General features: G+C 36.8%; 1 non-coding gene across 1 annotated transcript; it reads right to left on the minus strand.

Annotated features, from left to right (window-relative positions):
• Nucleotides 1-607: 607 nt before the first annotated feature.
• LOC145714788 (U6atac minor spliceosomal RNA) lies at nt 608-734 on the minus strand. Its single transcript, XR_014136995.1, has one exon. It is a non-coding gene; the product is annotated as a U6atac minor spliceosomal RNA (small nuclear RNA).
• Between the last annotated feature and the right edge of the window lie 13,239 nt (nt 735-13,973).

The following is a 13,973-nucleotide window of genomic DNA, read 5'->3' on the forward strand; positions in this document are numbered from 1 at the left end:
TACATGTGTCTTTAGGTCTGAAGTGCGTCTCCTGTAGGCACCATATAGACACATCTTGCTTTTTTATCCCTTCAATCACCCTATCTCTTTTGATTAGAGCATTTAGTCCATTTACATTCAAAGTAGTTATTGACAGATATATATTTATTGCCATTTTGTTACTTGTTTTTCAGTTGTTTTAGTAGTTCTTTATTCCTTTCTTCTCTTGCTTTCTTCCCTTGTGGTTTGATGGCCTTCTTGGTGATATGCTTGGATTCCTTTCTCTATTTTTTGCGTATCTATTACAAGTTTTTTTTTAATGTTTATTTATTTTTGAGAGAGAGGGAGAGACAGAGCGTGAAGAGGGGAGGAGCAGAGAGATAGGAAGACAGAATCAGAAGCAGGCTCCAGGCTCCGAGCTGTCAGCACAGAGCCCGACCCGGGGCTCGAACCTGCAGACCGCGAGATCATGACCTGAGCCGAAGTCAGACGCCCAACTGACTGAGCCACCCAGGTGCCCCTCTATTACAAGTTTTTGATTTGTGGTTACCATTAGGCTCATATATAACATCTTATGCATATAGCAGTCTATATTAAGTAGATGGTCACTTAAGTTTGAACCCATTGTAAAAAATGATGGTTAGATGCCACTGAAGTAGATGGAAATGGCTTAACCGTATGCATGTTGTCTAGCCTGAGGGCCTCCTCCATTCTTGTCTAAGGGAGTGCTAACCTTCTCTCCTTTCATACAACACTGAAACCATATTTTTAAATAGGATTGTTTATTTGCAGAATCTAACCTCATTTCCATACATCACACTAATACTCGGTTACATTGCATGAAGGGTATAATGGTAAATAAGGTAAAAAATATGGCAAGCACTTGTGAAGTGACTTGATTTATAATTTATAATAATTGTGATAGTAATATCAATAATAATAATACCAATCATGTTGTAAGAGAAATTGGAAACCATCCCTCTTCTAATGGTGGGAAACTCTGAATAAAAAGGATGATATTGAGGGACGCCTGGGTGGCTCAGTTGGTTAAGCATCTGGCTTCGGCCCAGGTCATGATCTCACAGTTTGTGAGTTCAAGCCCCACCTCAAGCTCTCTGCTGTCAGCATGGAGCCCACTTTGGATCCTCTGTCTCCCTGTCTTTCTGCCTCTCCCTCAGTTGCTCTTTCACTCTCTCTCTCTCTCTCTCTCTCTCTGTCTCTCTCAAACATAAATAAACATATATAGATTTTTTTAAAAAAAAGATGATATTGAGATTTGCACTTGTGATAGCCAGGCAACACCCTTGTGTATCTCATAAGATTGGCTTGTGCAGCCAATAAAATATGGTAGAACTAATGGCATGTCACTTCTGAAATGACGTTATGAAAGACATTGTAGCTCTCTCTCTCTTTCTCTCTCTCTCTGTTTCTCTTTCTCTCTCACAGTACTTACTCTGGGGGAAGTCCTATGCCATAAAGTAAACAACTGTATGAGAAGGTCTGTCTCTTGAGGAACCAAAGAATCTTCCCCAAATCCAGGTCTGTGGACTTAGAAGTGAATTCGCCAAGCTCACTCAAGTCTTCAGATGATTGTCGCCCTGGTGGGCTTCTTGTCTGCAACCTCCTGAGAGACCTGAGCCAGAACCTCCCAGCTAAGCTGCTCCCAGATTATTGACACTCAGAAACTTCATGACATGATCATCTGCTAATTTAGGGGTAATTTGTTACACAGCAATAAGTAACTAATACAGGATTTGGTAACCGGAAGTGCGGCGATGCTGTAACACACACCTAAAACACATGAGTGGCTTTGGGAAAATAATAGTGTTTTCCAGGGTTCTGTTTTCAGTTCAAATGTTCTTACTCTACACGCTCTTTTCTTCGTGATCTCATCTACCCTCCCGGATTTAACGCTAATCTACGTATGGCTGACTCCGAAACCTGTATTTCCAGTGTAGATGCTTCGTCTGAATTCCATGCTCCTCTTGCCAACTTCCTACCTAGCGTTTCTACACAAACTTCCAATAAGCACCTATAGCTAAGCGTGGCATTTATGGAACTTATCATCTCCGCTTCCCAGGTCAGCTCCTTGTCCTATATACTTTGTCTCAGATTGGGACACATTCTCCTCAGTCACCCATTCTAGAAACCTAGTTTTTTTTTTTCATGTTCCACATTTAAACTCGTATCCCGCTGATTTAAAGTCTTAAGTATTTCCTAGATTTGCACACTTTGCACATCCCTTCTAAATAAGTCTTCCCTACTTTCTTCTCTCATCGGAATGATCGCAACTGTCATCTAACTGGATGTACTGGCTCCAAGCTTGCTCCTATAAAATCCATTTTCCACCCAATAGCCAGTATTATGTTTCTAAATTGCATATATGATCGTCTTATCCTTTGCTTAAACCCTTTCAGTGGATATTTATGTCCCTCTGGATAAAGTCCAAATCCCTCACTGTGTTTGAAACGGTTCCTGTGGTCTTACCCTTAACTATATTCCCAGATTAACTTATTGCTTACCTATCTCTCAGTGCACACTTGAACAAAAGTGGCTTTTATATTTTTTCCAGCACAGGACTTTTTTGCCATTATGCTTTTGTATATATTTCCTCTACTTAAAATGTCATTGCCTTAACTTTCAGTGTAGTTTACTCCCCTTCTTTTAGGAATAAGGTATAATAATGTCCTCTGGGTAACTACAGTGCATCTCTTTTCCAGAATGGTTTCTGTAGCCCTCCCTGACCCTCTCATAGTCCCTGGAGCACACCTTATCATAATACAATTTTTCTTTTATTAAAATTGTCTGTTTTCATGAATAGCTCCATAACAAGGCTATACTCCTTAAGGATAGGGCTTATGTCTTAATTATCTTTTATTCCAAAGGCCTAATGCTGTGACTGGCACAATATAATTTTGTTTCTTGAATAATACCATCAGGAGTTGACAACTGGTTAGAGGTTATAAGCTGAGGGAAATGCTAGACAAGGGTAAAAGATGATTCAAGATGAAATTGGAATCAGTGATTCTCAGACCTTATTATTGATAAAAATCAACTGGTAAACTCGTTAAAATGCAGATTGCCTAACCTCACCCCTACATATTTCGAATTCCTCAAATCTAAGATAAGTCCCAGGAATCTGCATTTTTAGCAAACACCCAAGTCACTCTGATGCTGAGGTTTTCTGCCCAACTATTTGGGAAACATTGGTTTAAAAAATGAAGTTTGAGGGGCGTGTGTGTGGCTCAGTTGGTTGAGTGTCCATCTCTTGATTTGGGCTCAGGTCATGGTCCCAGGGTCGTGCAATCGAGCCCCAGGTCTGGCTCTGTGCTAAGCATAGAGCCTGCTTAAGATTCTCTTTCTTTCTCTTTCTCCCTCTGCCCCTCTCCCCCGGTCATGTGCTAGCTTGCTCTCTCTCTCACTCTCTCTCTCTCTCTCAAAAAAAATAGATCTTAACAAAAAACAGAAAATGAATTTTTAAAGGAATTTAATGTCTCCGTACTTTTATCACATACATCCATTTTTCTTATCTATTGTTTTAGGTTTTGTGGCATCTAAATAAACTTTATTGCATTTAAACACCATTCTGTCATTTCAAATATTGCATACAAAATTAAACCCCACCTTCTACTAGGAGTTCCAAAACCAAGTAAGTTTCAACTCTTCTAAATGACTAATATGGGTCTGCAGTTCACAAATAAGTCACAAAGAAAGGGCTGTCATAAACACATGTTGGGGAAATCAAATCCAGACGGTCTATAGTAATTCATGTTTGAATATTAGCCTCTTTGCTATGCTACCAACATTACTTAAAGTAAGGAGACTAAATGCCGTTCACAGAAGGTCTAATCACACATGGATTTTTTCAAGCTTAAGTAATCTGTTTCTTGCTGAGATTTCAGGAAATCTAAAAATCATCAAATACACAGAGACAAGGTCTTCAACAACAGCTATTTTAGAGTAATAATTTAGTTGAGAATAAACTCAGTTAGAAAGATCCTTGTACTCAAGTGCCTGTCCAGTTGAACTCATGTCAATTTTATTTATATATGAGCAAAGTTCATTTCTAAGATGTGTCGGGGGGGGGGGGTATTACTTCGATGCCTTTTGAAAATAGCATGGCCCCAATGTTATTGAATGGAAATGGAATAAAATATATATTCCATATTATGCTCAATAGATATTTAGAAGAAATCATTTCTGCTGAGGAGCAATTATATTCATATGCATGGAAATTAATAAGTTAAGCTGTATGTATTTGCAGTCAACTTATTAAAAAATCTCTTAACAACGAGAACATTAAGTAACACAGCTAGTTATTTTCAATATTGGAAAGCATAATATTGATAGAAATTTTCATTGTACTCCTCAGAACTAGACACTGAACAAACAAAAAACTGGTTATTTGCTTTGGGATACCTTGTCTGAAATTAGGATACATTGTTCTCACACACTTGTCCTTTAGTTAAGACTTCAAGTACTGAAACATCAGGTTTCTTTTATGCTGACCTAGTTAACAAAAGAAGGGACTAGAATATTATTCCACTAAAAATTCAGAATCTTAAATAGAATCAAAGTTGCTTTTATTTCAAAGAAAACAATTGTGATATATAGACTGATGGATTGAAGACCATGAAAATAAAGGTAAATAAATCTATCATAAATAAATCCAATAACCAAATACAAACACAAAAAGAAAATGGAGAAAAAACTAGATCTCCCAAAAGTCTGGGAAATAAAAATTGTAGGTGAATGAAAGCTTAGAAAGTATCCATGAAAATGATTATTTTCTAGGAACTATCAATTACCAAATTGATTATGTAAAGATAGAAAATCTGAAAAGACCAAAAACAAGAAAGACATTTTTTAAGTGTAAAAATAAATTAGTTCCTAAAAGACTGAGCTAAGAAAGATTTGCCTATGAGTCATTTCATTTCTTCAAAGAATATTTTCCTATGTTATTAATGTGTTTCAGAGCATAAGGAAAGAAGGAGATTAACCCAATAAATCCTATAGAACTAGTATAACCCTGTTTTTAAAAAATTTTTTAAATTTTTTATATTTATTTATTTTTGAGACAGAGAGAGATAGAGCATGAACAGGGGAGGGGCAGAGAGAGAGGGAGACACAGAATCCGAAGCAGGCCCCAGGTTCTGAGCTCTCAGCCCAGAGCCCGACGCGGGGCTCAAACCCATGAACCATAAGATCATGACCTGAGCTGAAATCAGATGCTTAGCCGATTGAGCCACCCAGGCACCCCAACCCTGATAAAAATTTTAAGAAACATAGAAAAGATCGTTTAAATTATAGCTGGATCTTATTTATGCTCACACAAAATAGAGATGCATGAATACAATATAAAATACTGGCAACTGGATTTAGCAGTATACTGAAAATATTATATATTGTCCTTGGATTATTTATTCAGATTGTAGAAATTGTTCAGTATTTGGAAAAACCAATCATATAATTCATAACATCAATAACAGATGAAAAATAACAGCAATATAATTGATACTGAAAAGAAACCAGGTTGAGGAAATTTTCTAGTTTGTTTAGTATTTTTATCATAAATCCCAGAGCTAACATACTTATTGGTGAAAGACTAAAAATTTTCCCTCAGGAAATAAGACAAGGATGTCTACTTTTCTCCAACTCTACATTGTACTGGAGACTTTAGCCAGGGACATTCAGCCATAAAATGAAATAAAGCTATCTAGTTTGCAAAGGAAGAAATAAGAAAACTATCTCTGTTTGAAGATAAGATGATCTCATACATAGAAAACCCTAAGTAACACACACACACACACAGAGAGAGAGAGAGAGAGAGTCTTAGAGCTAATAAGCAAGTTCAACAAGGTTGCAGATATAACAGAAAAATACAAAAATCAGTGTTACTTCTACACACTTTCAATGAATGATCAGAAGAAGAAATTAAGGAAAGAAGTACATTTTGAAAGACATCAAAAAGAATCCAAAGAAGTACAACACTTGTACACTGAAAATTACAAAATGTTGTGGAAAGAAATTGAATAAGATCTAAATGAATGAACAGACATCTTGTATCCATGGAGGCAAACACTTAATGTTGACAGAGTGGCAACGCTCAAATTGATCTACAGATGCAATGCAATCTCTACTAAAATTCGAGCACCCTTTTTTGCAGAAATTGACGAACGAATCCTAAAATTTATATGGAAATTGATGGGACCCTGAATAGCCAAAATAATCTTGAAAAAGAATAACATAGTTGAAGGACTCACAGTTTTCACTTTCAAAAACTTCCAGAAACCTGCAGTAATAAAAACAGTGTGGTACTGGAATCACAGTAGACATATAGATCAATTGGATGGAATTGAGAGTACAGAAATAAACCGTCACATTTACAGTCAAATGCTTTTCAATAGAGTGTCAAGACCTTTCAGTAAGGAAATGTGTCTTTTCAACAAATGATGCTGGGACAATTAGATATCTACGTTTACACTGTATACAAAAATCAATTCAGAACGAATAGAAGACCTACATATGAAAGCTAAAACTATAAACCTGTTAAAAGAAAACATAGGTGTACATTTTCATCACCTTGGGTTAGTTAGACAAATATTTCTTAGGTAACACATTAGAAGGACAAGACCTAAATGAAAAGAAAACATAAATTAGATTTCAGCAGAACTAAAAACTTTTTGCTTCAAAGGACATCATCACCAGTAAAATGAAAAGACCACTCTCAGAATTGTAGAAAATAGTTGCAAATTCTAAATCTTATTGATAAGGGATTTTTATCCAGAATATATGACCAACTGTTCCAACTCAAAAAGAAAAAGACAAATACACTGCTTTTAAAAATTAGAAAAGGCTCTAAACAGCTATTTCTCCAAAGGAGATCTAGAAATGTGTAATAAATGAAAAGATGTGCAACATTACTAGTCATTAGGGAAATGCAAATCAAAGCCACAATGAGATAGCACTTCACATCTCCTAAGATGGAGATATGCAAACAGACAGATAATAACAAGTATTGTCAAGCTTGTGGACAAATGGGAACTCACATACACTGGTTGTGGGGATGCGATATGGTGAAACTGTGATGGAAAACAATTTGGTTATTCCTCTGTAAGTTAAATATGTGTATCAGTGTATACACTGATTCATATCAGTGTATGAATCAACAATTCCACTCCAAGGTATATGCCCAAGGAATTGAAAACCTGTGTTCAAGCAAAAACTTAAACAAGAATGTTCAGAGTAACATTATTCATGTATCAAAAAAAAAAAAATGGAAACAACTCAAATGTTTATGAACTGATGCATGGTAAACAAAAAGTGGCATATCTATATAATGGAATATTATTTGGCAATAAAAAGGAATAACAATGAAGGAATGATAGAACATGGACAAACTTTGGAAACACAATGCTAAGTGAAAGAAGTCAGACCCAAAAAGTTCACATCTATCCATATAGTATCCATTTATATGAAATTTCCGTAATAGGCACATCCACAGTGAGAAAAAGCAGATTAATGGTTGCTGGAGTGTGGAAGGAGGTGGGAATGGAAAATGACTGCTAATGGGTACAGGGTCTCTTTGGGGGGATGATAAACATGTTCTAAAATTGATCATGGTGATCATTGCACAACTGTAAATATACTAAAAACCATTGAACTGTAGGCTTTAAATGGGTAAATCATATGGTATGTAAGTTATATTTTAATAAAGCTGGTAAAAATAACATATATAGACATCTTTTCATATCATCAGATCTCTTTTAAAACATAACTTAATGGCTTCTTCGTGTCTCCGTTATATAAATATATAGCATTTATTTAACTACTTTCCTGTTGTTGAATATTTTAAGTTTTGATTTTTTCAATATTATAACGAGTGTTTCACTGAGCATTGCAGTAGTTAGAAACTTGCATACGTCCTCTCTTATTTCCCTAGGATAAATTCCTAGAAGAAGAATTGCTAGTCTAAATACTATACACATTTTTGACTTTGGGTAGACATTGACAAATCACTTTCCACAGTGGTTATCTCACTTATCATGGCCGTGTGTTGTTACGTGAAAATGCCAAGATCCATGCACCATACCCAATGCTGGGTATTTTGTTCTACCACCACTTTTTAGTTCCCTCTTCTTTGTCCTCCTTCTCATCTCCATTCTTCTTAACATTAAAACGTATGTTACTTTCATGTACTCTTTTTAGTATTAATTGTTGAATCAGTGATGACTTTTAGGAACTTCACCAGTGACATGCTCTAGGACTTAATCTTAACATATTTCCTTTTTATCATGATATTCAGAACACTGATCAAGTCATAAAAGACTGACTTATCATATATTCAGATGGCATGCAGCTAAGAGGAACAACAGCTGTGTGTCGCACATTCTCAATTTGTTTGCTACTTTAGTCCTCATAACATCTCTACGTGGCGGCATCATTATCACTTAAGAATGAAAAACTTGATACTCGGAGAGGTAAAATCACTTAATAGGGTGGCATAGTTTTATATTTTGGATACTAACCCTTTATCAGATATGTCATTTGCAAATATCTTCTCCCGTTCCGTAGGTTGCCTTTTAGTTTTGTTGATTGTTTCCTTTGCTGTGTGGAAGCTTTTTATTTTGATGAGGTCCCAATAGTTTAGTGTTGCTTTTGTTTCCCTTGCCTCAGGAGACATATCTTGTAAGAAGTTGCTGCAGCCAATGTCAAAGAGGTTACTGCCCGTGTTCTCTAGGATTTTAATGGTTTCATGTCTCACATTTAGGTTTTGGATTTACTTTTGTGTATGGCATAAGAAAGTCATCTGATTTCATTCTTCTGCATGTTGCTGTCCAGTTTTCCCAGCACCATTTGTCGGATATTCTTTCCTGCTTTGTTGAAGATTAACTGACTATATAGTTATGGGTTCATTTCTTGGTTTTCTATTCTGTTCCATTGAACTATGTGTCTGTTTTTTTGTGCGAGTACCATACTGTTTTGATCACTACAGCTTTGTAATATAACTTGAAGTCCGGAAGTGTGATGCCTCTAGCTTTGCTTTTCTTTTTCGAGATTGCTTTGGCTATTCAGGGTCTTTTGTGGTTCCATACAAATTTTAGGATTGTTTGTTCTAGCTCTGTGAAAAATGCTGTTGGCATTTTGTGTAGATTGCTTTGGGTAGTATAAACATTTTTACAATATTTGTTCTTCTGATTCATGAGCATGGAGTGTCTTTCCATTTCTTTGTGTTGTCTTCCATGTCTTTCATCAGCGTTTTATAATTTTCAGAGCACAGGTCTTTCACCTCTTTGTTTAGGTTTATTCCTTGGTATCTTATTGTTTTTGGTGCAGTTGTAAATGGGTTGATTCTTTAATTTCTATTTCTGCTGCTTCATTATTCATGTATAGAAATGCAACATATTTCTATACATTGATTTTTATATCCTGTGACTTCACTGAATTTGTGTATCAGTTCTAGCAGGTTTTTGGTGGACTGTTTTGGGTTTTCTGTATAGAGTATCCTGTCATCTGCAAATAGTGAAAGTTTCACTTTTTCTTTGCTGAATGGATGCCTTTTCTTTCTTTTTGTTGTCTGATTGCTAAGGCTAAGACTTCCAGTACTTTATATTATGAGAATGGACATCACTAATTTGTTTATGACTGTAGAGGAAAAGCTCTCAGTTTTTCCCCTTTGAGGATGATATTAGCTGTGAGTTTTTCATATATGGCCTTTATTATATTGAGGTATGTTCCCTGTAAACCTACTTTGTTGAGGGTTTTTTTTTATCATGAATGGATATTATACTTTGTCAAATGCTTTTTCTGCATTGATTGAAACGATCATATGGTTCTTATCCTTTCTTTTATTAATGTGATGTATCATGTTGATTGATTTGTGAATATTGAAACCACGCTTGCAGCCCAGGAATAAATCGCTCTTGATCATAGTGAATGATTCTTTTAATGTACTGTTGGATTCAGCTTGCTAGTATTTTCTTGAGAATTTTTGCATCCATGTTCATCAGGGATATTGGCCAGTAATTTTCTTTTTTAGTGGAGTCTTCATAGGGTGATATAGCTTTAATTGGTAGAACAAGGGCTTGAAACTCGGGTAGTTTTGGTACATGGTTCCAAATGTACATGGTTCTAAAGCATGTACATTTTCTAGTACACTGCATTTCTTTTTTAGTTCAGCAATTATTCACTGACAACCTACTATGCTCCAGGTATGCTAGTGATGACAGATGTAGTGATACATAAAAATGATATGGTCACTACTCTAGTGGAAGTTATAGTCTTATGGAAACGCACAGCAATAACTAGTCAACAAGAAAAATGCATGGTAAATTTAGATAATGATATGTGATATGAAGAAAATAGAATAAGTTAATACTAGAGAGTAACCGGAGAAGAACATTAGCTAACGGGTCCCGATATACCTCTCTGAGGAGATTTGAGCTGACACTTGAAAAATAAGAACAAGTTAACTATCTGAAGAGCATGAGGAGGGATGTTCCAGGAAGAGGAAGTAATTGCAAGTACAAAAGCTTTGACACAGGAACAAACAGGATAATCTAGAAAGAGAACTAAGGGGTTGTAGACATTTGCAATTTGTTTTGGCAACACAGTGTCTTAAACACCACCCCCCCTTTTTCTTTTGAGAAGTGTTCTCTTTATGAATTTTAGTGGGACACAAAGTGTGCCTCTTTCTTCAAGAGATTAAATACTAAGTATTTACCTTTCTGGCCTTTCTTGCAAAGCGTTCTTCACCAATCAGGCACAATTGTTTGAAATTTTGACTCAGGAAGTAGTGTCACAAGAGGGAGGGGAAGGGAATCTTTTTCTCTTTGGCAGTCATAATGGAAATTTCTTTGTGAGATCATTTCTGAAGATGATTTAGATTGTTGTTTCTGGAAACATAGCCTGGAGCCTGTTTCTCCAACCTTCCTCCCACCACTAGTGTTTTTAAAATTCATTTTAATAAGGTCCTTTTATTATTAAGTATTCAACATAAGCCTCTGTTGCTTCTAATTTAGAGCCCTAAATTATATAGCTGGTATTACTGAAGCATAATGGGAATGGGGATTAGTTTCAGGAGATTGTGGTTGGCAAAATAATGGCCTCAGAAAGATGTACACGTCCTAATTCTCAGAACCTGCAAATGTGTTACCTTACCTGACAAAAAGGACTATTCCCATATGATTAAGAATCTTGAGATAAGAAGACTATCATGGATTATTCTGGTGGTGCAAAGTAATCACATTAGTCCTTATAGAAGGGAAATAAGAGAGTCAGAGTAGGAAGAAGGAGATGTGAGGATGGAAAGAGGTCAGAGTGATGTGGGGCCATGAGCCAAGGAATGCAGATGAACTCTAGAAACTAGGAAAAAGGCAAGGAATAGATTCTCTCCTCAAGCCTCCAGACGGAATGGGGCCCTGCTAACCTATTTTATTTTTTTTTTTAATTTGAAGAGAGGGAGAGAGAGAGAGAGAGAGAGAGAGAGAACCCCAAGCAGGCTCCACGCTCAGTGCAGAGCCCAATGTGGGGCTCCATCCAACAACCCTGGGATCACAACCCAAGCTGAAATCACCCAGGTGCCCCCTTGCTAACCTGTTTTAGACTTCTGACCTTGAGAACTGTAAGAAAATACATGCGTGTCATTTTAAGTCGCCAAGTTTGTGGTAATTTGTTGCAGCAGCTACAGGAAACTAATGCAAAGAAGCCAGAAAGGAAAGCACAGTCAAGAGTTTAGATGTTAAGTATGATGTGAAACTATCGGAGAATTTTAAGCACGAAAGCCATATTATTGGATATATGACTTTAACATACTATAAAAACATAACTTTTGCTCCTGTATGGAGAAATTTACTGGCATAGGGCAAGGCCAGGGTGGATGAGGACGCTACAGTCTGCATTAGAGATGGTGGTAGCTTGGGCTTGTATTTTGGTGCCAGAGATGGAAATATTGAGTTGAGAGGGGAAAGATAAATACCTAAAATGTAAAAGGGAAATTGATGCTAAGCTCTCAGGAAAGACAGATTGCATCCAAGTATTGGCAGAGGGATTAGCTTTAGTTGAGAGAAACAGCTACTTTATTTTAACAGTAAGAGAGAAGTAAGGGAGGATGTGTGTGCATATGTATGCTTAATATCGAGCCCGCCCATCTGATGGTATTTTACTTTCTGAATATGAGGATGCCATCTTCTCAAAGTGAATACAATTAGCATAAAATATTTTCTTCTCGCCATAGACCAAGATACAAAATATTATACTCAGATTAAGTAACATCCATCTTGGGTTTAACCTGTCATTGATTATTAAGAGTTGACTATATAGTTCAAATCCTGGGCTGAGGTTATAGAAGCCAATTAAATTTGGAACACGATGGATGATTTACTGACTCCCAACACGAAGAGGCAAACAAATAAAACATGCCATTTGTGCTTAGTGGATACCACCAGGAATATAATATACCAACTGAAAATAAGTCTAATCCTGTTGAACTATGTGCTGTTCCAACTGTGTAGGCTTCTATGGTTATTTCTAAGAACTACAACATTAGAAGGATATCAGCAAACTATAGTGCATTCAGAATAGGACAAGTAAGTGATAAAGTAGCTAGAAACCATTTCATGAGACACAGTTGGAGAAAGAGGGGATGAGTCACTAATACTAATTTTTATATATTTGAAAGGCTGGTATGTGAAAGAGTAAAAAATCACATTGTTTGAATGGGAATGATAACAACACTGCCTAACGCAAAGAGTTCTTTTGGTAATTAAATGCATATGTTTATACATGCATATTATTATTTCTACTATTTTTAATATACCCTTATTGTTCTAGAGGGCAGAACCTGAACCAATAATGTTAGAACAAATCAAATATCAGCCAAGTATGAACATGAGTATTCTTGAATATCAGTGACAGGTGTATAAATATAGGCCATCCTGCCTGGTTAGATAGGGAGATCACCGCCATTGAAAGAGACCAGGCAGAGGGCAGCAGCCTTACTGCCGGGATCGTTCAGAGGACCTTGTCATTTTGAACGGAAAGTTAGGTGAAGATGATCACAGGCATCACATATACAACTCTGAGAATCTAAGATGTTTATGCTTTAGTTTTTCCTGAGAGTCATTAGATAAAGAACAAAAGAAACCTTTTTGTGCCATTGAGATAGCCATTAATTCTGTCCACCAAATACGTCGGGTTTTTCTTCTGAGCGCATGGTAGGATCATGATTGGGTGGGCTGTGTGACCAGCTCTGTCTGATGAGTGTGGACAGAGGTGACTGTGTCACCCCCACCCTTCCCTCTGGCACAGTGACAAGCAGTGTTACAAGACAGCTGTTCTTGACAACTTGGGAGACTGAGTAAGTGCAGTAACAGAGCCCCCGCTGTGGAACAGTGAGGGTTACCTCATCTGAGTGTGAAATAAACTTGGCTTAAGTCACTGGGACTTGGGGGTTGTTTGTCACCGCAGCATAACCTAGTCTACCTTGATGGGCGTGACCATATTGATTTGCCTAAGCTCTGCTCTAACAGATCAGTTGGCAGACCCTAAGAGGAAATTGAAATAATTAACATTTTTTTACACATCTGGCACAAACAACATTTCCACTCTTTTTTTTCCAACTGTTTGTTGTTGTTGTCGTTGTTGTTGTTTAACTGATTTTACAAATGCTGTCCTCATCTGCTACTGCCCCACTGTCTCTTTTGGCTCTCACCTTGCCAGATAACACAACTTGTGTCCCAAATTGTGCGTTTCTCTTGTCTACCTGGGGACTTCTTGGAGGGTAAACCTATCTACTACCAACTCTGCCATTAAATTCCTTTATTACCTTGAAATTCTCGTATTTTCCTTGCTTGGTCTGGATTTCCTCATCTTTAAAAAAACAAAAAGAAAAGGCAAAGGAGGGAGTAGATTAGGTGATATTGTCACTTGTTAAAAATCGGATTCAGTTGTGCTTTTCCTTGGGAGCTAGGTTGGTGCTGTTACTTTCGAGGAAC

Source organism: Panthera onca, chromosome X (genome assembly GCF_046562875.1).
Source record: "Panthera onca isolate mPanOnc1 chromosome X, mPanOnc1 haplotype 2, whole genome shotgun sequence".
NCBI classification, from domain to species: domain Eukaryota; kingdom Metazoa; phylum Chordata; class Mammalia; order Carnivora; family Felidae; genus Panthera; species Panthera onca.